Below are 22,871 nucleotides of genomic sequence, written 5' to 3' on the forward strand. Positions count from 1 at the left end.
AGATGTCCTTCAACAGAGGAATGGATACAGAAAATGTGGTACATTTACACAATGGAGTATTACTCAGCTATTAAATACAATGAATTTGTGAAATTCTTAGGTAAATGGATGGAACTAGAAAATATCCTGAGTAATGTAATCCAATCACAAAAGAACACACATGGTATGTACTCACTGATAATTGGATATTAGCCCAAAAGTTCAGAATATTCAAGATACAACTCACAGACCACATGAAGCTCATGAAGATGGAAGACCAAAGTGTGTGTGCTTCGATCCTTCTTAGAAGGAGTAACAAAATACTCATGGGAGCAAATATGGAGACAAAGTATGGAACAGAAACTGAAGGAGGGACAGTTGGGAAACTGTCCCACCTGGATATCCATCCCATTTGCAGTCACCAAAGGCAGACACGGTTGTGGATGCCAGGAAGTGGATGCTGACAGGAGCCTGATACAACTGTCTGAGAGCCTGACATACAGAGGATGCTCACAGCTAACTGTTGAACTGATCATGAGGTTCCAAATAGAGGAGTTAGAGAGAAGACTGAAGGAGCTAAAGGGGCTGGCAGCTCCATGGGGAGAGCAACAATACCAACCAACTAGACCTCCCAGGGTCTAAACCACCAGCCCGGGAGCACATAGGGAAGGACCTATGTCACCAGCTGTATATGTAGAGGAGGATGGCCTTGTCAGGGATTGGTGGGAGAGGAAATCCTTGGTCCCGAGAAGGCTGGATGCCCCAGTGTTGATGACATCTTGGGTGCAGAAGTGGGAGTAGGTATGTGGGTGGGGTACATCCTCATAGAAGCAGGAGGAAGGGGAATAGGATGGGGGTTCCTTGGGGGGATGGGGAAAGGGAATAACATCTAAAATGTAAATAAAAGAAAAAAAGGGATAAGGGAGACAATCGTGGTATGGCAAGAGGCCATGAGCTCTTCCATATGGGAAGTTTTAAAGAAGTTCATCTTGGAGCTGGTGCAGTGGCAAATGCCTTTAATTCCAACACTTTGGAGGCAGAGACAGGCAGAGTTCTGTGAGTTTCAAGTCAGTGTGGTCTTCAAAAGGAGTTTCGGCACAGCCAGGGCTGTTACATACAGAAATCCTATCTCACCTCTGGCTCTCCAAAAGGTCCATTTCGTAGAAGTTGAGTGTAGAATGGTGCACACCAGAGGCCAGTGAGGGTAGGTAGGGGGAGGGGGTAAGAGAACATTGTCCAGTAGTTACTATGTTACAGTTAGATAAGAGCAAGGAGCTTTACCCCATTATTTCAAAGCAGGGTAATGTACTACTTAATTTGACATTTTATATTATTTTTTTTTGCCTGTCCTGTGTCTTCAAAGTGCTTTGCAAACGTGACTATTCATAGGTGTGTTCTAAAATATCACTATTATCTCATGGCCCTGGCATACATCAACTGAATTTATTGTAAGGGATGGCATTTATTATCAAAATGCTTTTTGTATCTATGCAAGGTCCAATATGAGATAACACATATTCTCCCAAATTTTGCTGTGGCCTTATCCGACTTCCTTCAGTCTTATACTTTCCATTGTTTTATTTGTAATTTGATATTATTCTTTTCTTTTGGGTAGAGGTTAATTTTATACACATACATTCATAAAAATGTACACACACACATATATACATATTTGTATGTACATTGTATGTATACATATATATATATATATACACACACACACACACACACACACATATATACACATAGGTAAAAGGGGCACAAGAAACAACTACCAAAAAGATATCAGAACATCTTTTTAAAGACCATATAATGCAGCATATTTGTATTGAAATGTATCACTAGCCAGACCTTCTGTAAGGTCAAGTTATTAACTGGATTAATGTGAGCTTATAAAAGGTCTGGCTGCTTATCAAAACCAAAATCCAATCAATCCAGTTTTAGACAAGGAGGACAAAACCAAGTAACTCTGTTACAGAGATGCAGGAGCATCCAGGTGGGTCATCAAGGTGTTGGGGGGAGGGGACTGGAAAGGCTGGTCATCTATAGTAGTCTCTAGATCTTAGTTGCCTATGTACACTTCTTTTTGATCTTTTCTGTTTGCATACTGATTAATTTGAAGTCCTGGCCACAAAGCTGCACAATTTTGAGTGTTTTGTTTGTTTTTGTGCTGGTGACTAAATTTTGGTTTCACACATGCTCTACCACAGATGCCTGTCTCCAGCCCCGTGAGAAGAATTTGGATGGGTTTAGAGTAAGGTATTTTCAAACATCTCCAGAAACGTGGAATCAGAACTATGGGGAGAGAATTACGTGTGACGGAATTAGGTAGAGAGGTACATATTAGGTAATATGAATTTCAGAGAAGGAGCAACTGCTTCCAATTGTGTTCAATGAATGCAAATATTTAGTATCAGTATTATTGATTAATCCCCATGAATTATTTTTAAAATGTTTAAACATTTTCTTTTCTTTGTTTGTGTTTCTGTGTGTATTGTTTGGGGAGGCATAATTATCAGAAGGGATGTTTCAAACAGTCATATCCCAACCTATAGTTTTATAAGATTCACATGCACACACGTGCATACATAGGTTCTATTTAATTGGAGTTCCTTTACCTGAGAGTAATGCTCTTTCCAGATGTTGCCAAATAAAACCCCAGTGGCAGGTGTGTGATACCTGAGTTGCTAGTCGTGACTATACCGGCAATCCTCCCAACACAATTGAGGTTACTGCAGTTACTCTTGATTGCCTACCAGAACTTGCGAATAAGATCCTAATGCTGAGGACATCATGTACTGCAGACATAGGACATGGAAAATGATCAAATTGGTACTGACTGGGAATCTTCACTCCCACAGGCAACTTTTCATGTTCCAAAAGGTGCTATGGTGGGCTGGGGCGGGGACTGCTGAAGGATAAGTAAAGAAAGAGTGGAAGAGTTTCTGTGTACCAAAAGCTATCATCATTGGGCAGCCTCGATATGTTAGTCCCAAATGGATAAAGCAAATGGTCCATCTTACTCACCTAATCATCAGCTGTGGGAAACAGATCTGGAAAACAAGGTTGCTTTAGTGAGCATAGGCAATGAGAGCAGATGTGTTGCTAACCCTTGCTAAGACAGTAAGTTTCTCTTTATTGATAATTTAACTATCATTATTGTTGTATAAAATAAGTGTTTTCAACCTCAGGCAAATGACAGAAGTTTAAATTACATAGAGTTATATGGAATATTAGGAATTTGCCAAGAAAATACAAAAATAAAACATAAAGTAAAAAAGTAATTTGCAGAGCTGGAACACTTACTGTTCTTCGGAGAATAGGAATTTGGTTCCTAACAGCAACATCAGGTGGCTCATGGCTGCCTGTAATTCCAGCTCCAGATGGTACAATAATTTGTTCTGGACTCTGATGCCTCTGCACATATGTGTCTACATATATGTATAAAGATTATCTATCTATCATCTATCTATCTATCTATCTATCTATCTATCTATCTATCTATCATCTATTTATCTTTAGAAATGTATATTATATGTAATAAAGTTTACATAGCTATTATATGTTAGCACCACTAGGTTAAATTACAGATCCAAAGATACATTTTTTTTTTTATGGTGAAAAAAAAGTGTATAATCAGAATTAGCCATCTGGACTCAGTTTAGATGATCCCAATCTTTTTTTTTTTAAACAATTTTTTTTTAATTTATTTATTTATTTATTTTATGAGTACACTGTCGCTGTCTTCGGACACACCAGAAGAGGGCATCCAATCTCATTACGGATGGTTGTGAGCCACCATGTGGTTGCTGGGACTTGAACTCACGACCTGTGGAAGAGCAGTCAGTGCTCTTAACCGCTGAGCCATCTCTCCAGCCCAGATGATCCCAATCTTGCTGGCAACATCTAGAGCGTCATAATCAGGAGCCAAGTAAACATACACACCTTCTTCTCTCCATCAGGCCTTATCACGGTATTGACTTTGGCCCATCAATGTTACAGAGTTTCTTCAGGCCTATTTGATCTGGTGCTTGTTGGCCTTGACATCCACAATGAACACAAGTATGTTGTTGTCCTCTATTTTCTTCATGGCTGACTCAGTAGTCAGTGGGAATTTGATGATAGCATAGTGGTCAAGCTTGTTTCTCCCAGGTGCGCTCTTTTGAGGATATTTTGGATGCCTCCAGCGTTGCAGTGTCTTGGGCCGCTGAAAGGTGTGTGACGTTCAGATCTTCATTTTGTGGCTGTGGACATCTTTCACCACTGCCTTCTTAGCTTTCAAGGCCTTCACTTTGGCTTCAGCTTTGAGAGGGGCAGGAGCTTCCTTCTTCACTTTTGGTGCCACTTTGGCAAAAAGCCCAAAGATATTAAGAAGACGATTACCTGAATTTACTTAAGAGTTACTTGGTAACAATTGAAGTTTGGTTGTCTTTAAAATGACCTTTCTAAGCCAAGCAAATTTTCAGTTGTGTTTGTGTCCTCATTTTACTATTATTGTTGTTGTGGGCTTGAGTATGTGTGTATGTGTATGTGTGTGTGTGTGTGTATGTGTGTGTGTGAGAGAGAGAGATGTATGAATACACATGTGGTTGAGGGTGTATAGAAATTAGAGGACAATTTTCATGGTTCCATTTTCTTTTTTACTTCGTTGAGGCAGTGTCTCTCTTGTTTCTGAGCCTGAGCTGTGTACTCCAGGATAGCAGCAGGGTTGATGTCTGTAGTCTGGGGACTACATTCCTTTGCATCTGGCTGCTTTTGTTTTAATGTGTGCTTCCGGGACCAGATTATCGTGCTTGAATGGTAGATCCTCACTGACCTATCTAACTGGTCTGGTGTGTGTGTTTGTGTGTATGTGTGTGTCTACGTGTGCATATGTATGTATATTTTTTAGATGCATTAGAAATTCTATGCATATAAAACCAACAGACAAACACTGAAGATGCCAAGCTGTGCTACTGATAAATCTTAGTTTCAGGAACATTTCTGTTTATCCTGATTTAAAAAACAAGGAATAAAATTATGCTTATAATGAATGAACTCATAGTACACATATACTTCCAGTTTTTTTGTTCTGTATTTGGAAATAGCCCCCTGACCATGATTTTGATATATCGATTAAACACAATGCTATTTATATTTTCTTTTAGCTCGTGAATTTTAATCTCGGATCACCATTAGCTTTATGACAACGAAAGTTTACATTTGTTTGAAACAAAGCTGTTTGTGGTTTTGTGGCTTAAAAATAAATTGCAGTTTAAATTACTGTGGAGGCTACTTGAGTTCTAGCCATCTTCATCCCCCTAAGTAGTTAATGCAATGCATAATGAGGCCTTCTTATTAGATTTGCATCCTTATTGCATTTGCATCTTTGCCTTGAATGTCACTGTCATAAGAAGCTACCAACTATTATGAGTTCTCAGACAGGCTCTCATTTTTATCTGTTTACAAAAACCCCAGCAGGTGACAAATAATAGGACATTTGTGAACAAATGAGAGGAAACGCCTCCTGTTAATTCCCATTTTCTTTTTGCCCCCACGGCATGTTAATACTTGAAAGGGAAAAATATCACCATTCATACTTCTATTCGATTTATGTCTTTTTACAATGCAATTTGTATATTTAGCATATCTAGCCTGTCATATTTAACAAGCTAAAAATCCTTCAGAATATTAAGTAAAAACTGAATTTTAGGTAAGCAATGAACAGTGTTGTAGTTTATGGACATGAGTGCATAGGCTGTGCCTATTTTGACAAAAATAAATATTGCTAATAAGAAATTGAAAGTTAAGTTGGTATCTTTTTTAATCTTGCAGGCATAATGTCTATAATTGGTAGGATTTGGATAAATTTTACATTTCTTCTCTGGCTTTATCTGCTTGTTATACAATTTCCTTTATTCCCCATTTTTAAATTAAAACCTGAACAATAGTGTATTTATTTATATAATTCTATGAAGTGAAGAGAACATTTTTTTGTCTCATACCATACTAGAGAACGTATTTACATTAAATTATATAACAAAAAATATTTGTAAGCACAAGCAGTAACAATTACATTGGCATTCTCAATAACAGCTTTCTAATTTAACATTTCATTCTCAGAATTTCTTTAAAATTTCTGTGATGGCTTTTAGGTTCTCTCTATTGATGGGAGTTTGTCTGGGGACAAGCTTTCTTCCAGTAATAAAAAGGAACAAGTATTTTGTTGTTGCTTATTTACTGTATTTTATTTTGTTGAGACAAAGTTTAACTCTGTAGCTCAAGCTGTCCTGGAACTACAATGTAACTGTACCTGTGAAGATAGCCTTGAACCTTTGGAGATAGAAAGAGCAAGTCAAATTTGGACTAGTCTGATCTTCTCAATACATTTTGGCTATTTGTTTTTTTCTCGAGACAGTGTTTCTTTGTATAGCTATATCTATGCTGGAATTCACACAGATCTGTCTGTCTCTGCCTCCTGAGTGCTGGGATTAAAGGTGTGTGCTACCACCACCCAGCTAATTTTTTTGGCTAGTTATTGAGAACATTATTGTTAGGGTCTGAATATGATCTATCCCTTACAAATTTATATTCTGATTGCTTGTTCTCCAGATGGTGGATCTGTTTTGGGAGGTTGTGGGATTTTCAGGCATCTGTGGGATTTCAGGATCTGGTTACATCTGCTTGCTTGGATACAGAAAGTCTTCTCTCTAGACGTGGCATCATGAAGAGAGCTGCCATCCACAGCTTCTCTGGAGTGGTAGACTGAAATCTTCTGAAATTGAGTGCTCCCCAAAGCCCTTTATTATATTGTCTTTCTTACTGACATGAGAGTCACTAGTGATGTCATTTATCAGGATTTCTTTGCTTCTCAGATTTGGCCTATTTGACCTATTAGTTGGGATATTTGTGGGTCAGTGGTACTCAAATATAATGAAATCAGAGCTGAAGCTATTCCTTAATTGTAGACCTCCTATCACAGAGGAATGGAAGGGCCAGTAGGGTAAGACTCTTGCCTCAGGAAGGCGAGACTCTCTTGAACTGTGCTTATGAGATAGGACGAATGATTTTCTCTTTAGTGAGACAATATACTTTTCTTTCCCAGAATTCCTGCCCCCCAGCACAATTAGCTTAGAGGGTCTCAGCCTAGCAGCTGCCTTATTTTGGGAATTACTCAAAAACAGTGTAGCTTTTCCTTTCCTTATTTATTTATCTGTTAATTTAAAAATCTCTCTTTAAAGCATGTTTTTTGTAACACTTTGGTCTTCCTTACTCTTTTACTGAATCTCCCTTCTTTCTTGCCATGTGGCTACTAGTTCACTATGAGGCTAACCCCCTTGTAAGCCAACTCAAAGGACATGGCTTTCTCTCTTCTTCCCCACCTCGTCTCCCTCTTCTGGACAGCTGCTTAGATTTCCTACAACTTGTCTGGTTTGCACTTTTTCTTTTAAACTCTTAATAAAATTGCCCCTGAGCTTCCTTTAAAAAATTTTAAAAAATACTTTAAAATTTCATCCTTTAGTTAGCATCATTAGATAGACATACTCATATCAAATCTCACTGTAAGGTGTGGATCTGGAAATGTTTAATTTTCGTTTAACTTCTTAGAATATAAAGGATGTATTATAACAAGCTCCTAAACCTTAATAGGCAACCAGATCTTAGCACAACTGACACCATGATAAAAGCACTGATTAGGCCTCGGAATCCAATAGGTAGGCACAATGCCAAAATGGGGACAAAGGCCAAGCCAATGACTCCAGGATGTGGCTGGGAAAGTCCTGGAATAGGAAGTCCCTAAATGTACTAACCTTGCTTTTAACTTCTGTAGCTCTACTTCTTGCTAACTATTCTTCTTAGTCAAAGTGTGTCAACAAGGATGTGGTTTCTATGTATAAAATGTCAAGAGCTGTAATGCTTTGTGCTGAGGATTTGAGCTGGTTTCCCATGTAGCTACTGGCCAGCAAATACTTTCTATCTGGCTTTAAGAGTATCTATGTGGTAATCTCTGGGGATTTTTACCATGGTGCACTAATATAACAATTAAGTTAAACCAGAACTACTTCAACATTGGCCATAGCTAATCCCTGTGTTTATGTGGCAGACACATTGACTGGAAAGAGGCTTCACTCCATCTTCTGGGCTAGTTCCAGGGCCTTTATACCTTCCTCAAGCATGAACATTCTTCTCTCTTGACTCCGGTGGTACTTGTCAGCTGTGGACTGAAGCATGCATTTGGTCCTATGGTTATACAAGTAGGAGACATCAACATGATTTCGTCAAAGTGTGAAGATAACAGAATCTTTATTTTGAATGAGCCTTGATTACTTGCTTGATGTGAAGGCCCAGAGAACCCTGTGGGATAGTGATTCTAGCAGCTGTGTCTGGACTTGTAATTTCTATGCATTTTTCAGGTCTTCAGAAATTTTCATGTACGGTAAGATACCTTTACAGGTCTGGAGGAGTCCCATCTCAGTCCCTCCTTCCAACCAGTTGCAGGGGAAGAATAGGTCAGGTTTAACATTTGAGTTTCCATGTGAATCCATTCTTAAACTTGTTTACTAATGAAGCTATAGACTCCAAGAGAGGTCCCCAATTTCCATGGTAACAGATACAACATATTATTTTTCTTTGCTTTGTTTCAGAGGGATCACAGCCTACTGCCTTTTTCTAATTGATGAGCTCACACACATTTGTAGTACCAGTTGCTTTTGTGAAACCCAGAGTTCTGAAAAATAAATTTTGGGGATGCTACAAAGGTTCCAGGTACTTCATGTTTAGTATAAACATTCCCCTAGTAACAATTAGGAATTGCTTACCCCAATATCAGTCATGCCACAGCAGGAGAACAGATTTCAAACAGTTCATTCTCTTTATGCATCTGTTAATTAAATTTAATAAAACTCAGGAAGAAGCAGAGAAGGGAACACTGGAAATAACCGGTCATATGGGGCACTAGAATGGTGAGAGAAAATCATACAGAGGCTTTATAGAAATCATTCATATGCCTCTTTCATAATCCCCATAATAAATGTTATTATATCCTTTTACAGCTGAGGAAAGAGAGGCTCAGAGGGTCTTGTGATTCATTTGTTGTTCCATACCCAGTTAAAGTAGTACAACTGGGATTCAATAGTGGTAGACTGTGCAGGCTTCTGACCCAACCCACAATCTTTACTCAAAGGAAGCCATTTAAAATCAGTTTCTTTACCTCTCTAAACCAGTAAGGATTTTTTTCTTTCTTTCCCACAGGGGTGCCTACTGTTTCTTGATACTTGAATGACTACTTTCTGTCATACATCTGGTATGTTTTCCAAAGTGTCAATTGGTTACCACCCACACAGGTAGAGGAGTCTCAGGAAGGGTGGACAGCAGCTGCTCTCAGTTTGCTGCCTGACATTAGCACTCCATGGGGACTTTTAAAATGTTGATGTCTGCTTCCCAAATCTGGAAATTCTGATGTAACTCATCTGAGACATGGCAAGGACATTGAGAGATTTTTGGTTTTACCTTAAGTGATTTTTTATGAATAGCCATGCTGGCAATACATAAAACAGGCACATAAATATTTGCATAGAGAAGTAACATATATGAGTTGATGCTAGTTATTTATTTGGTGAACTTACTTCGTGAAAATAGCTGCTGAATCAAGATTTTTTTTAGAAGGAACCTGAGCAAGTTAAAACTTGCTCATGTCTCCTATTTAAAGGATATTTGCAGTCAGTCAGAGTATTGTGCTGTAAACATGTACTTATTTCATTAGTTAGGTTACTAAGTCTTTCCTATTTAATATGTAAAACTCATAATCCTTGTAGAAACTGTGGTGACCTCACATCACATTCTGGAACAGATTTAATTAATCTACAAGAAAACCACATTATCAAAACAGCGTGAAATATCCTCAAATCAGTATCTTAAATCCTTTTATTAGTACTTAAAAAAGCTTTTTATATTTGCTTCTCCTGTCCCTAACCCTGTTGAAGTCTCATAAAGTGATTCTCAGCAGCCTCTGAGTGCCACTGCAATATCCTTTAATTTTGGAAATTAACTTTCTGAAATATGAAAAATAGAAGAAAAAAGAGACTTTGCTTGATTTGTTCTAGAAACAGTATATTATAATCTTGCTTTAAATGAAAACATTAAAGTGACAGAGGAGATAGTATCAATGGGCTGTAGGCTATAAACAGTACTCAAGTTTTCAGGTATCCTCACCGAAAAGATGCAGGAAACCAAGATGCAATTAGATGTGGTGGAGCTTGCAAAATTTAACAATACACAGATAGTACAACAGTGGCAGTTTTGTTGAGCCCTCCCTATACTAGAGTTTAGGCACTATTGCTTTTCCTACTCTACCCATATAGACAGAAGAATTAGCAGATTTCAGGCATTACAAATTAGACCAAATCAGAATGCAGAGCTCTGGTAGTAACCATGATGTGCTGTTGTTTTCTTTGTAATGGTAACATTTTTCGTTTGAGTTACTAAGAGAATGGTTATGTAAGAATACACATACACACATAGATTGATGCACACATTCCACAAATCTCAAGTCAATAACTCAGGGTGAGGTATCAAGTTAATAAATTTGTTAGATAGCTAGTTTGGCATTATGAATAGCTGGAGGAAACATTTTTCAAGCAGAATATGAACCTGAGATTCTGGAAAAAGATCAGAGCTGGAAAGATTTGGGTATCAGATCTGTGGAGGTAGTATAAAGACATGATAGCTAAAATGAAGGAGGAAATAAAAAACAAGAAGTTGTAACACTGTATATTATGTGTGCACTTATGTGTGAAGAAGATAGCGCACAAGCTGATTACACACACAGAAAGTAATACAACAGAGAGAATATATCACTGAAACCCATGGGGAGAAAAGTGTTAAATCATGATTAGCAGTGTTAGCTACAGCACAGATGCAATAGACTAGGGTATTAGTGAAGAGAAGGTAGGGTTGGCTACTGGGAAGCCATTAACAGTCTTCTTCTTAGGAATGACTTTAATATTATCTTTGGGCTGGGATAAAGTCTGTATGAGCTCATTACATAAAGAAAAGTGTTTAGAGGAAGTATTGTTTTTCAAATACTTCCTAGGGGCCATTCACTATATTTTAAAATGAGAACAATCCTGCTCGGGGACTCAGCATTTTCAAGGGTTTTAATGAGAGAGCCTCCAATATAGTAAAAGCTTTACATTTGTTTCAGTGAATGATAGCATGATTAGATAAAACTAAAGAAAAGTGACAAAGACATTCCTTTAAAGAGATGAGCAGAAAGGATAACATCCTAACAAGGTCAATTAATAAAATAAAGGATGAGGGGGCCTGAGCATAGAGCAGATCTCAGGTGGCAGCTCTGTACCCAACCTCAGAAAACCCAAAGGAAGAGGGCCTCCCAGGAGCTTTAACTAGGGCAGCATATTAGGTAAGGAAACAGAAACACCCACCCCAAACAGGGAGTAACTGCAACCCACTGGGACCCAGGAATTCACTCCTGGCCTGGAGCATGGGTTCCTTCCAGTCTGGGCCCAAGCATTCATGAGATCCCAGTAGACACCAGCTCTGCACCCAGTCTCACAGAACCCAGAGGAAGCGAGCTCCCAGGAGCTCTAACTCAAGCAGTAGAGCAGTATCTTAGGCAAGGAGGCAGCAACACTTGCCCCAAACAGGGAGTAACCGGGACCCATTGGGACCCAGGAATTCACTCCTGGCTCGAAGCATGGGTTCCTTCCGGTCTCCACCTGAGCACTGAGCAGATCTTGGGCCTTATCTTAACCCCAGCAGCAAAACCCATCCCAAACAGTTCTGACACAACCTAGATAATAGGAAAGACAGTCTCCAGTCAGAGACAGCACAGATAGCACAAAGGAGATCCAGATGGCGAAAGGCAAGCACAAGAACATAAGCATCACAAATCCAAGGTACTTGCCATCATCAGAACCTAGTTCTCCCATGTGAGAAAGTCCTGAACTCCCCATATCACCAGGAAAGCAAGAACCAGATCTAAAATCACTTCTAATGATGATGATAGAGGACTTTAAGAAGGACATAAATAACACTCTTAAAGAATTTGAGAACACAGGTAAACAGGTAGAAGCCCTTAAAGATGAAACAGAAAAATCCCTTAAAGAATTACAAGAAAACACAAACAAACAGGTAAAGGAATTGAACAAAACCATCCAGGACATAAAAATGGAAGTAGAAACAATAAAGAAATCACAATGGGAGACTACCTTGGAGATAGAAAACCTAAGAAAGAAATCAGAAGTCATAGACACAAGCATCACCAACAGAATACAAGAGATAGAAGAAAGAATCTCAGGTGTAGAAGATACCATAGAACATATTGACACAACTGTCAAAGAAAACGAAAAATGCAAAAAGTTGTTAACACAAAACATCCAGGAAATCCAGGACACAATGAGAAGACCAAACTGTAGAAATCCTAGGGTGTTTGGCCATGCCCCCAGAACCCAGAGACCTAACATGCAGTCTCCATTTAACCTGCATGCTAGGTCATGTAAGGCACAGATAGAGGGCGTGACTAACAGACCTCTGCTTCACGATTTACATATTAATGAATTACCTAAAGGCCAGGGGTGTAGATAACCAAATTTTCATCTCCCTAGCCCTGCCTCTCTCCCACTCCCAATATAAGGAAGCTCCTCCTGGCATTTTGTGGGAGAGCACACCATTCAGATTCAGCCATCATCATGACCAATAAAAGTTCCATGTCTTCAATTCCACGTGTCTCCTGGAACTCTGGACTTCATTGTGTAAGTGGGAAACTCGCGCCTCGGAAAAGCCACTCCCAGTGCTCCTTGCTCCAGCGGTCCGCAGGGCTCTCTCTCCTGCAGCAGCTGTCTGTGCACACCTGCCTTCCCTGGCTGCCCCGTCCGGAGACTCAGCTGCTGCTGGGCGCTCTGGGTCTCTGCGCCCCTGTTCCCGGGACCCTGTGGTCACCACCGAATGTGGGCGGACTTAGACCCACGGCTCTGAGGAGTAACTCTGAGGACTGCCTCAGCAGTGACTGTAGTGCATAGGCTAAATCTGCCCCACATGCTGGACAAGTTTTAAACTACACCTAAGGATAATAGGTATAGTAGAGAGTGAAGATTCTGAACTTAAAGGGCCAATAAATATCTTCAACAAAATTATAGAAGAAAACTTCCCTAACCTAAGGAATGGGATACCCATTATCATACAAGAAGCCTACAGAATGCCAAATAGACTAGATCAAAAAAGAAATACCTCCTGTCACATAATAATCAAAACACAAAATGCACAAAACAAAGAAAGAATTTTAAAAGCAGTAAGGGAAAAAGGCCAAATAACATATAAAGGCAAACCTATCAGAATTACACCTGACTTCCCACCTGATACTATAAAATCCAGAAGATCCTGGACAAATGTCATACAGACCCTAAGACAACATAAATACCAGCCCAGGCTACTATACCCAGCAAAACTCTCAATTACCATAGATGGAGAAACCAAGATATTCCATGACAAAACCGAATTTACACAGTATCTTTCCACAAATCCAACACTACAAAGGATAATATCAGGAAAGCCCCAATACAAGGAGGTCAATCATACCCTAGAAAGAGCAAGAAAATAATCCCCTTCCAACAAACCCAAAAGAAGATAACCACACAAACAGTGCCTCCACTATTAGCAAAAATGACAGGAAGCAACAACATCCTCTCCTTAATATCTCTTAACATCAATGGACTCAATTCCCCAATAAAAAAGGCATAGGCTAACCGACTGGATACACAAACAGGACCCAGCTTTTTGCTGCATACAAGAAACTGACCTCAGCGACAAAGACAGACACTACCTTAGAGTAAAAGGTTGGAAAACAATTTTTCAGGCAAATGGCCCTAAGAAACAAGCTGGAGTAGCCATTCTAATATTGAATAAAATCGACTTTCAACTTAAAGCTATCAAAAAGGATAAGGAAGGACATTTCATACTTGTCAAAGGAAAAGTCAACCAACATGAACTCTCAATTCTGAATATCTATGTGCCAAATGCAAGAGCACCCACTTTCATAAAAGAAACCTTACTAAAGCTCAAAGCACACATTGCACCTCACACAATAATAGTGGGAGACTTCAACCCCCACTCTCAGCAATGGACAGATCATGGAAACAGAAACTAAGCAGAGATACAGTGAAATAACAGAAGTTATAAACCAAATGGACTTAACAGATATCTATAGAACATTTCACCCTAAAGCAAAAGAATATACCTTTTTCTCAGCACCTCATGGTACTTTCTCTAAAATAGACCATATAATTGGGCACAAGACAGGCCTCAACAGATACAAAAAATTGAAATAATTCCCTGCATCCTATCAGATCACCATGGTCTAAGGCTGGTCTTCAATAATGACAAAGACAATGGAAAGCCCACATTCACATGGAAACTGAACAACACCCTACTCCTTGATAATCAGGTAAGGGAAGAAATAAAGAAAGAAATTAAAACCTTTTTAGAATTTAATGAAAATGATGACCCATCATACCAAAACCTATGGGATACAATGAAAGCAGTGCTAAGAGGAAAATTCATAGCTCTAAGTGCCTACAAAAAGAAACTGGAGGGAGCATTCATTAACAACCTGACAAGGCATCTGAAAGCCCTAGAACAAAAAGAAGCTAATACACCCAAGAGGAGTAGATGGCAAGAAATAATCAAACTCAGGGCTGAAATCAACCCAATAGAAACAAAAAGAACTATACAAAGAATCAATAAAACCAGGAGTTGGTTCTTTGATAAAATCAACAAGATAGATAAACCCTTAGCCAGACTAATCAGAGGGCAAAGAGACAGTATCCAAATTAATAAAATCAGAACTGAAAAGAGTGACAGAACAACAGAAACCGAGGAAATTAAAAAAAAAATCATCAGATCCTACAACAAAAGCCTATACTCAACAAAATTGGAAAATCTGGATGAAATGGACAATTTTCTAGACAAATACCAGGTACCAATGCTAAATCAGGATCAGATAAACCATCTAAACAGTCCCATAACACCAAAGGAAATAGAAGCTGTCATTAAAAGTTTCCCCACAAAAAAAAAGTCTGGGTCCAGATGATTTTAGTGCAGAATTCTATCAGACCTTCAAGGAAGACCTAATACCAATTCTCTTCAAACAGTTCCACAAAATACAAGGAACACTACCCAATTCATTCTATGAAGCCACAATTACGCTCCTACTTAAACCACAAAAAGACCCAACAAAGAAAGAGAACTTCAGACCAATCTCCCTTATGAACATTGATACAAAAATACTCAATAAAATTCTAGTGAACCGAATCCAAGAACACATCAAAACAATTATCCATCATGATCAAGTTGGCTTTATCCCAGGAATGAAGGGTTGGTTCAATATTCGGAAATCCATCAATGTTATCTACGATATAAACAAACTCAAAGAAAAAAACCACATGATCATATCACTAGATACTGAGAAAGCATTTGACAAAATTCAACACTCCTTTATGATAAAAGTCTTAGAAAGATCAGGAATTCAAGGTCCATACCTAAACATAGTGAAAGCAATACACTGCAAACCAGTAGCCAACAACAAACTAAATGGAGAGAAACTTGAAGCAATCCCACTAAAATCAGGGACTAGGCAAGGCTGCCTACTCTCCCCCTACCTATTCTATATAGTACTGAAAGTCCTAGCCAGACCAATTAGGCAACACAAGGAGGTCAAAGGGATACAAATTGGAAAGGAAGAAATCAAAATCTCACTATTTGCAGATGATATGATAGCATACTTAAGTGACCCCCAAACTTCCACCAGAGAACTCCTAAACCTGATAAACATCTTTAGCAAAGTGGCTGGATATAAAATTAACTCAAACAAATCAGTAGCCTTCCTCTATTCAAAAGATAAACTGGCTGATGAAGAAATTATGGAAATGACACCCTTCACAATAGTCACAGATAATATAAAATATTTTGATGTGAATCTAACCAAGCAAATAAAAGACCTGTATGACTAGAACTTCAAGCCCCTGACGAAAGAAATTGAAGCAGTTCTCAGAAGATGGAAAGATCTCCCATGCTCATGGATTGGAAGGATTAATATAGTAAAAATGGCTATTTTGCCAAAAGCCATCTACAGATTTAATGCAATCCCCATCAAAATTCCCACTCAATTCTTCACAGAGATAGAAAGAGCAACCTTAAAATTCATTTGAAATAACAAAAAACCCAGAATAGTGAAAACTACTCTCAGCAATAAAAGAACATCTGGAGGAATCATCATCCTTGACTTCAAGCTGTACTACCAAGCAACAGTGATAAAAACTGTGTGGTATTGGAACAGAGATAGGCAGGAGGATCAATGGAATAGAATAGAAGATCCAGAAATGAACCCCCATACCTATGGTCACTTGATCTTTGACAAAGGAGCTAAAACCATCCAGTGGAAAAAAGACAGCATTTTCAACAAATGGTGCTGGTCCAACTGGAGGTCAGCATGTAGAAGAATGCAAATTGATCCATACTTATCTCCTTGTACAAAGCTCAATTCCAAGTGGATCAAGGACCTCCACCTAAAACCAGCTACACTGAAACTAATAGAAGAGAAATTGGGGAAAAGCCTCGAACACATTGGCACAGGAGACAAGTTCCTGAACAGAATACCAATGGCTTGTCCTCTAAGACCACGAATTGACAAGTGGGACCTAATAAAACTGTAAAACTTCTGTAAAGCAAAGGGCACAGTCAATAGGACAAAACAGCAACCAACAGATTGGGAAAAGATCTTCACCAACCCTTCAACTGATAAAGGGCTAATATCCAAGGTATACAAAGAACTGAAGAAATTAGCCTCTAGACAATCAAAGAACCCTATTAAAAAATGGAGCACAGAGCTGAACAAAGAATTCTCAACTGAGGAAGCTTGAATGGTTGAGAAGCACCTAAAGAAGTGTTCAGCATCCCTAGTCATCAGGGAAATACAAATGAAAACAATACTGAGATTCCACCTCACACCAGTCAGAATGGCTAAAATGAAAAACACTGGTGACAGCAGATGTTGGCCAGGATGTGGAGAAAGAGAAACACTACTCCACTATTGGTGGGATTGTAAACTGGTATAACCACTATGGAAAGCAGTTTTGCAGTATCTCAGAAAATTGAACATAGTGTTATCTGAGGACCCAGCTATACCACTCCTGGGCATATACCCAAAAGATGTTTCAACATGCAACAGGACACATGCTCCACTATGTTCATAGCAGCCTTATTTATAATAGCCAGAAGTTGGAAAGAACCCAGATGTCCTTCAACAGAAGAATGGATGCAGAAAATGTGGTACATTTATATAATGGAGTACTACTCAGCTATTAAAAACAATGAGTTCATGAAATTCTTAGGCAAATGGATGGAGCTGGAAAATATCATCCTGAGTGAGGTGACCCAGTCTCAAAAGAACATGCACTCACTGATAAGTGGATATTAGCTAAAAAGCTCACAATACCTAAGACACAAGGCATAGCCCACATGAAACTCAAGAAGAAGGAGGAAGACCAAAGTGTGGGTGCTTTGGTCCTTTCTAGAAGGAGTATCAAAAGTTTCAACCAGAGCTCCCATAGTCTAAACCTCCAGCCTGAGAACACAAAGGGAGGGACTCATGTCTCCACCTATATAGGTAACTGAGGGTGGCCTTGTCAGACATCAGTGGAAGTGGAGGGCCATGGTCCCTGAAAGTTTGGATTCCCTAGTGTTGGGGAATTCGAGAGCTGGGAGATGGGACTGGGAGGTTGTTTGGAGCACACCCTCATCAAAATAGGAGGAGTGGGTATGGCATAAGGAATTTTGGGGGATAATGGGTGAGGAGATAACATTGAAAGTTAAATATGTAAAATATCCAATAAAAAAAGATAAAGAGTCTGAAAAAAACAGCGAGTTTATTTAATTCATATTATTTTCAAAAGTCTCTAGCAGATGCTAACTGGCTAAGATCTTATTTTAAGCTCTCCACAAAAGAATTTAAGCCTCTGTTTAATATTCGCAAGAGAGATGTAAATTCTAATTTCTCTCAACAATTAATTGACAAAAGAGAAGTAATCTCACAAAAAGTAGAAGAAGCTATTATTAATTGATATATTATATAGTCTGATTAGTTGTCGGCTGTGCTATAACAGTCCTTTGATAAAAGAGATTATTAATATAGATTTATATTTCTTTAAATAATGTCCGCATGACTCTCTTAGTGTGGAAGGAGTGACTGTTAGCACTTCTGCCCTGATTTTACGAGAACTCTGAAAAATTGGCTTTAAAAACAAAAGAGGGGGAACAGTACCCCCCTAGAAGGAGTCCCCCTGAAATACTCTCCATCATGCCTTCTTCACTCTTAACTCTCTAAAAATGAAAGCTCATGGCAAATCTGCTGCTGACTGCCTCTGGCATCATCAAGACCAATAAAAACTATGCCACAGCTATGTGAAAGGTCCCTCTTACCCTTAAAGTGAATGGCCCAGACCCAGTTCCTTCGTGGGGCCGAGGATTGATATGCCTGTTTGATACCACAGAAGGCACAGCTAACCGGCTACCAAAAAGATTAATGAAATAAATACATACCCCCACAAAGCCAGTCCCAACCATAAATAAGATGAATAACAGTTTACATCCAGGGAAGAGAAATCTCCCTGAGAGTTCCCTTCTTTTTCCTTTCCAGGTAAAAAATGAATCACCCTTGATGTCTGCTATTAGAAGTTCTAATCCAGATGCTGGCCTCTGAACTTATACTACTCAGACCTTTGAAGGGCCACTGACAAGAACATCAAACAGCTAGAGACTGACATCAGTAATCTGAAGAAATCCCCCGTTTCACTGTCTGAATAGACCTCCAAAAATCGCAAAGATCTGAATTGGACTTGATTTCCACTATTACAATAGAAAAGGCTGTGTACAGCTCTTGACTGTGTTCAGCACTTAAAGAAGAATGTTGCCTTTATATAGGCAAGACAAGAGGGTTAAAGAGAGCATGAAAAATGTCAGAGAAGGCCCTGAGAAAAGTCAGAGAGAGAAAGAGAATGATGAGTGCTGGTACAAGAATTGGTTTTCAGCCTCTCCATGGTTGTCAACCCTACTGCCTCCCATTTTGTGACCATTATTTGGGATATTTTTGCTTGTTTCTGCTGGTCCCTGGATCTCAAATAGGCTGACTAACTCTGTGATACAACAGGTAAATAATTTGGTAGCAAAACCTATTCAGATATATTGTCATAAGTTAGCTATGGAGGACCACGAGACTCAAGATGAGGTTGTTACTTTATACAGGGTGTTCCCAAAACCCATCTCCACCCAACCTAAAAGAGGGGACTCTGCCCCTAGACCAAGCAGAGAGGGGCCACCCAGAACCCCCTCTGACAGGCGATCTGAATTCTTGCTTAGGCTGCAAGGCTAAGCACTGCAAGGGAATATAAATAAAAGTTAAAAATATCTCTCTGGGTTCGCTGAGGGACAAGCCTGACTGCATAGGAGTTGATGTCAAAAGTATCCCCTCTCCAGGAAAAAGACACCGGGACCGGTATGGCCCACATTCCTCACTGGACAACGACAGGGGGACTGGAGCCATTACAAGGTTCCCTTCAATTACTGGTGGCCAGGCCTCTATCCCCGCCTTTGGAAGATTAGAATTGCCACAGCCCTTCTATACTTAGAGAAGGGAGGAGATGTCAGGGACATCCCTGCTTACAGACTGAAGGCCTAAAATCAGCCATAGGCCTAAAATCAGCAATAGGCCTGTCATGCATGTATACTAACACCAAGTCTTGGGTCTCAGTGGAAAAACACTGAAACAGATGGCTATAAACTATTGTAAACAGGCAGCTTTTGTGGAAATTTACTAGCCTGAGTAGTCATAGACCTTGTAAATAGTTAGCCTTGGCAGACAATATCAACTTAAATAAGGACAAGTGAATCATAGGCAGAGTCATAGTGACTTGTCCCCTGAACCTTCACCCAGCCGTTACCCTGTTCTGAAAGATATCTGTATTCCCCCTGAACACCCACACTCCAGTGTCATCCCCTTTCCCATGTCCTGCCTTTCTGTGTTTATAACTCCTGTGTGAATGAATTATGATTTGAAAAAAATAAATAAATTATTAAAAAAAATAAAGGATGAGACTAAAATAGCAGAATCATCAATGAATGGGTCTCCATGCACATCATAGGCACACCAACAGGATGATAGGAGAGTATTAGGAAGAGAAGTGAACAAATTAAGTAACATCTCTGGGAAAGTGTCAGCACTATTTTCCTAAGACTGGGAACAACAAGAGACACTTGTCCCTACTGCATGTTGTAGATGTTGGGGAAACCCACAATGAATAGACAAATATAAAGCTATCTGTATTTTTGGATGACATCTGAATTTATATAGGAACTCTATAAGAGTCAGAAACGTGACTTAGAATTGGTGACTTTTACCACACTTTAGGACCAAAGGTTAAAAAGGCCAAGTTTCCTGTCCTGTGCTATCATCAAATGATGAATGCAACACAATTGAAAAAGTCTTATCTGAGGACACTAACAACATAAACTATTTGGAAATTAATGTGAGAAAACATATGTAGACCATCTGCTTGGAAAATTATAGAACATGCTAGAGAGGAACTTAAGGAAGACCTCAAAAATGGAGAGACATGTTTTTGAAGACTAAGTGAAAGATTAAGATGTCATTTATTCTCAAATTTATTTCTAGTGTCAATATAGTTCCAGGCATGATATAAGAGAGATTATTTTTAGAAAGTGGCAAGTTGGCTCTGAAACTTAAATGAGGAGACAAACCTATTTTTGAAAGAACATAGCACATAGCTTCAGAATATATAGTTTGGTTCTAAGACCTGCCATGGAGTTATTGCAATGAACGCAGTTTGGCACTGGTGAAATCAGAAATGAGTGAACTATATTTTATAGCTATATTAGTGACATATACATGGTTATTTTAGAGAGTCGAGAAATACAGCCATGATTGTTTTCATTTTAGTTTTTGAAGATGTTAAGTTAATCTTCAAGGGACTAGAGAGTCTTTCAAATGCCTGTATATCAATGTGAAAGCATGAGAGGTGGCCCTTCAGGTAAATGGCCTGGTGTGAAACTAAGTCCAAACTACAGTGCATCTTACATAAAACAGAGAAGAAAGTCCTAGTCACTTCAGGCAAAGCAGAGCTTCTTTAGGCTAAAAATGATAAACCACAGAAGGGGAAAATGAGGAAATTGAATTTAATATCCTCAAAGATTTCATCCTTTGAATTTTAGAAAGAAAAATTACTATTAAGATAGAAGAGGCCAAGCGACAGAATTGGAGGCAATCCTTATGTCATATTAATGACAGAATATTTTTAGCTAGAGTAGGCACTGGTATTGCACATGTCAAAAATAAGGAAATGAACAACATTTTTTAAAAGTAAAATTCAAACTGACATTTTGCAGAAGAAAATGCTTGGCCAGGCAAAATCTCAGTAAGTATGGCTATCATCAAAGTTACTATGGAAATCTAACATAAAATGATGAAAAGGCCATCTACACATTATCAATAATATTAAAAATATAAAATTACTGTTCTTTAGTGACAATATAGAACAATTGTAATTTTCATGTGCCATTAATGGAGATATAAAATGTCAATTGTATTGGAAAATGATTCAACAGTATGAAGTAAGATTAAGGTTAGAGATGTGTCTTAGAGCATTTGTATAGCATACTCAAGGCCCTTGGTTTGATCAAGTACCTCAGAAGACCCAATCTTTTAATTTCTAGGCCTTTTCTAATGAGAAATAGAAATGCATGCTGACACAGAGCCATATACATGTATGCCAAATTTATTTTACTCATGATAATCTCAGGTTACAAATAGTCAAGATATGTACCCATAGACAAACGGATAAACCTGGTCTGTCACTCATAGAGTTGAATGCCACTCATCAATAAAAAACAGCAAGCAGATACCAGCAACATGGATGATTCTCAAAAAATCATTATTGAATAAAAGACTCCAGGTATAATGTGGGTATTTTGTCTTATAATTTTAGTACAAAATGCCAACTCATTTAGTTGTCACAAAGCAGATTAGCTGCTGCCTGGGTACAGGGACAAGTGGAAAAAAGACTGTAAAAAGACACTAGAAATCTTTTGATTATATGTGTCTTTTGATGCTGGTTGTGATTGCAATGGGGCAAACAGCCATTAAAGCCAAAGACTTTTGTATTTTAGATCACTATGCTCTATTCAATTTATCCCTCAGTAAAATAGATGAAGCAAATCTTTCCTTAACACATATAAAGACGTATGTTAATAACTGAGACAAAATACAAGGACCACAACCCAGGAGAACTGTCCAGAAGAACAGCGAATAAACAAGAACTAGTCTCAGAAAATCTTGAGAGACTGGAGATCTAAAAGCACTAGATGAAATGTGGAATGGAGTCTAAAACAACAGACTTTCACTGCTCTTGGGAACATAATTCTTGTATAATTAAAAAATAAAACAGTTTGTGTAACATGGAGAAAGGTGATATCTGAGTTTGCCACCAGATGGCTTTGATAACAGTTAGGTCTCAGAAGCAAGCTCCAGGTAGGAAGAAGGTACCTAGAAGCTCAGATAGGAGACTACCCTAAGACAGGCCTTTGCTATGCTGGTTAACTAACCACAAGGTGGTATTCATGAGGTTAGTAAACCAGCCTCAAGCTGTGAGCTCCCATAGTATAAAACCTATCCCAATGAAACTATTTAGAAACTGGAATTTGGGGAATGGGCTCCAGAATCTCGAAGTCATGATCCCAAGACATGCCTTCTCTAGCCTCTGTGCTGATACCTATCAGTAGGACTTGAGACTGTGCATGGCCCTGGCTTCAGTGACTGTTGGTCTTCTACC

The sequence above is a fragment of the Grammomys surdaster genome, unplaced genomic scaffold (genome assembly GCF_004785775.1).
Source record: "Grammomys surdaster isolate TR1022 unplaced genomic scaffold, NIH_TR_1.0 126679, whole genome shotgun sequence".
NCBI lineage: Eukaryota > Metazoa > Chordata > Mammalia > Rodentia > Muridae > Grammomys > Grammomys surdaster.